The 4,113-nt window shown below is 54.2% G+C and overlaps 1 protein-coding gene across 1 annotated transcript in view; it reads right to left on the bottom strand.

The window, feature by feature from the left end:
- Loxl4 (lysyl oxidase like 4) overlaps positions 1–3,390 on the bottom strand; it is a 20,579-nt gene extending 17,189 nt beyond the window's left edge. Inside the window, exon 1 of the mRNA XM_021151737.1 lies at positions 3,302–3,390. The gene's annotated coding sequence lies outside the window, so the exon portion shown is untranslated. The remainder of the gene's footprint in view (positions 1–3,301) is intronic.
- Between the last annotated feature and the right edge of the window lie 723 nt (positions 3,391–4,113).

The raw sequence follows: 4,113 nt of genomic DNA on the forward strand, positions 1-4,113 counted from the left end.
GAAGAGAAGAGAAGAGAAGAGAAGAGAAGAGAAGAGAAGAGAAGAGAAGAGAAGAGAAGAGAAGAGAAGAGAAGAGAAGAGAAGAGAAGAGATGGAAGGAAGGAAGGAAGGAGAGAAAGCACTACTTAGCCTGGGTCTTGTTAGATGAGTAAGAGTTCTCTGGGGCTGAAAGGGGCTATTTCAGCTAGAGAGGAAAGGGTGGTTAAAAGGGGAAGAGAAAAAGAGTGTATGCAGGAGCAGAGCAGGAGGTACCCATCTCCCATTACTGCTGGAGATGTGAAAGGGAAGGTGGGCAGGCAGGTCGCAGATGATGGAGGAGCTTGTGTGCCCTACAACACAGAGCATCTTCTCTTCATCTTATCAGGATGAGAAACCCTGGGCAGGTCCAGGCAGGAACACATACAGTAGGGAGACCGGGGAGGGCAGGCTGGAGCCCTCAGCACTTTATCGACTTTAGTCCTGGGACTGGCAGGCAGGGCAGGGCATAGAGATGAACCATGTCTGAACAGAGCTACTAGAGTCCCCTGAGGCTGCCCACTGCTGATGTTCCTCTACCCTGGCTCTGGAGGTCACCCTAGGAGTGGATAGAGAAGACTGACATCTTGCCAGCGCCTGTGTCTTCTGATAAATAAATAAATAAATAAATAGGATCTTGTTATAGAGCTAGAGCTTGCTTTGAGTTTGGGACCCTCCTGCCTCTGCCTCCCAACTCCCAAGATTACAGGACGAGCCAGTGCAGTTGGCCTCTTGGAGATTTTATCAGTTAGATTAGGTGTTGAGGCATCTGGAGACATTAAACACTACTCCTTACCCTCACTACACATGGACAGAGAAGTGAGAATGCTTTTTAAAGGGGTAACAGGTCAGCCAGGAATGGAGGCCTCTACACATAATCCTGGCACTTGGGAGGTCGAGGCAGGAAGATCGAAAGTTGAACTTGGCTACCTGGCAACCCTACTCATGGAGAAGGACACATCTCATCATCAGCCAAAGTAGAGAAAATCTCAGGCTCTGTTGGTATCCAGCTATGAGTCGCTCCTTATTCTCCCTGGACCTAGTGCTGGGCTAACCCCATGGCTTTGAGCAGTGCAAGGCTGGATGGAAAGGAATGGAGGTATACCAGATAGCCTTGGGGAATGAGGCTCCGTGAGAGTGAGGACTTCCTGTTGCATTGCAGTGCCCAGTGTGATGCCACATGTGAATGTGGCACTCTGAACCATTTGTGGTTGCCTGTGTGGGAGGTGCCCCGGCATGGGGCTCGCCGTGTGGGAGGGCTTTCCAGCAGAGTCAGACTGCCTGGGTTCAAATTCCACTTCCTCACTCGCTTAGGTAATGCGAAACAACTTTGTACCTCAATGTCTGTCTCTGTCAAATGGAGGTGACATCTATGCCTACCAAATCAATAGGGACATGCCAGTCTCTATGCAGAAATGAACCATCAATATCACCACGGCAGCTTAGTAGAACCATTGGTCACCACTGTCCAACTGTGGGTCCCTAGACTCATCCCTGTCCCTTCCACCTATGCTATGAGGCCAGACCCCACCTCCACCCCATCTGACACACAGAGACTAGGCCAACTCTTCCCATTGGCTCTGCTGCACTTTCTCCCAGATGACAATCCCGACTGGTGTCACTCCACACTCAGGGTCCTGGGGGATCCAAGATGATTGTCACCAGAGTGTTCACTTTCCATGTCCCCTTTCTCCTCTGTGCGCCTCTGAGGGGGTGGGGAGTGGGTCACTGGGTCTGAAGTGAGAGATGACCCTATACCACTCCTACTATGGGTCAGGGAACTACCATCAGTGACCATGTCAAGAGTCCAGGTTTCCTCTTTTGGCCTCTCAATTTGCACACATGTGAAATGGCCCTAGGGTGTTAACATGCTGTTGGGGTCTCTAATAGGCTAGGCTGTTCTGCTTTGTGACTGTGGCTCAAGTCCCCACTGTTGGAGGTCTCCTCAGAAGCCACAGGCCTTCAGGCTCCTTGCCTAGAGACAGGGGTGGGCTTCTGCTGCAAGACCTGGGCCTGTAAGCTAGCGCAGTGCCCTTCCTTTCAAGCCACCAGGATGCAGGCCCTGGAGAGCCTCCATATTTCCTGCCCACTCCAGGTTCCCAGAACTGTTACTCACACCAAGCTCGTCTCCTCATTGTCATTCCCAAGACAGAGCCTTCATCTCCCAGGGCCCATTGTTAAACTCCTACACACACGTCAACACCCAGCTCAAATGCTACTCCCTCCAGAAAGGTCTCCCAGCATTCTACCTTCTTATTTGTTCCCACCGGACTGAGTACAGGAGGATTGGGCTGAGAATTGGGTCTTGGAGAAAGAAGGAGCCCTTTCTCTTCCCCAGGGAGAAGGGAATGGGTGAGGGGGCCACAGGATAAGAATGCCTCTAGGACCATGTTTGAATAGGCCTCTCCACTTCACAGATGGAAAGGTCGGGGCCCCGGGAAATGAAATAGCTGGACTGGCCAGAATTCAAACAGGCCACCTGGCTACAGTCTGGGCTCTCATTGATTGATTGATGTTGGATGAGGGAGGGAGAGGGAGGGTGAATGGAACTCTACCTTGTCACTGGCTATATGACTCAGGCTGAAGTGCAAGGGCACTGGAGTGAAGTCTGAAGACACAGGCACCTGGCCTGGCCAGGAGGGAAGGCTGGGAGAGGATGATTGCCCAGGATTCCTAGAGGTTTTTTTTTTTGGGGGGGGGGGGCTATCCTGAGAGCCCAGCTGTCCTTTTGCTGTGGCTCTCTGGGCCTTGGTCTAGGCCCTGTACCCTTATGGCATCGTTCCTGTGGTTAGAGCAGAGCCAGCAAATAGGCTCCCACCTATATAGGGCTGGGGAAGGTGGGGTTTGAAGCCCTCTGCCTCCAAACCCTCTTTCACATCATCTCCAGCAGTCAGCTCTGTGTAGAGGGGAGCCCAGCTCTGCTACAGCTCTTAGTGCCCCGAGTCACAGGAGAGACATCTAGTTCTATTTTACTCCGACCCCAGCATTCTTTCAGGGTGAGAAATGGTTACACACAGAGTGTTCACACACAGTGTATTCACAAACCTAACACGCAGACTCCCGCTTGCCAGAGCTCTCTCCACTCATGTAGCCTTGAACCAACTCCCCTAACATGGGCACTTGTCCAGTGAGGAAGCAGGTTGTGACCCACCCACTGGGCTGACTTATCCATGGGATCCCCCAATTCCTTGGAGCTTCTAGAGGCCTGCCCACCCGCGAGAAACAGTAGAAAGGACAAGACAGACAGCAAGAGGCAGACAGGAGATCGCAACAGGCAGGAGCTCACCAGCAGGATCTGGAGGTCGGGGCTGGGCCGGGCGCCGCGGCAGAGCAGCGCTAACGGGCCTCCCGGGGCGCCCTGGGGGCTTTTTATCCACCAGCCTCCCGCCCCAAGTCGGGGCCTTCCCCGGGGGAGGTCGCAGGCCCCGCCCCGGGCGCGCCTGTGTGCACGGGCAGCCCCGCCCGGCCGGCCACCAGCCAGGCGCGCAGCTCGGGACTGGGCCAAGTTGGGAAGTCCCAGGCGCGGGGGGGGAGGGGGTTGACGGAGTCCCGGAGACGCATGGCGGGGGACAGCGTCCGGAGGCAAGGATCGGGTCTGCGAGTGCCTCTGCAGGCACGGTTTTCTCTTCTATCAAATGGGCGATCGGGGCTCTGTCCCATTAACCTTATAGAACTGAGCGCCCCACAGTCTTAGGTCTGGATCCCGTGGGCTGCTTCTGCAGGGCAATGCAGGCGTTCTTTGGGGGTGAGGGCCCCCGTTCAGTGATAGGATGATGCAGCTTAAGTAACAGTCTCTCTGTGACCTGGTCCCCAAGGTTTACTGAAGGCGGCTTGAGAGCAAAGCTCTGCTCATTATGAAGTTCAGTCCCAGGAGACAGGATTTGCTTCCCAGAGTCATAAACCTCGCAGCAGAGAACTTAAGACTTCTGGGACTTAGCCAGGATGTCCCTAGTCCTTGCCAGGTTTAGGGGATGAGAGCAGTGGAGGACAGAGGGGAATGAGAGGCTGTGGAACACAACAAATGAAGGAAGGCCTGAGGAGGGAGTCCCCCAGCTGAAGAAGCAACCAGGCTCCAGGCCTTGAGCTTCCAGTCTTGGT

Source organism: Mus caroli, chromosome 19 (genome assembly GCF_900094665.2).
Source record: "Mus caroli chromosome 19, CAROLI_EIJ_v1.1, whole genome shotgun sequence".
In the NCBI taxonomy this organism is placed as follows: domain Eukaryota; kingdom Metazoa; phylum Chordata; class Mammalia; order Rodentia; family Muridae; genus Mus; species Mus caroli.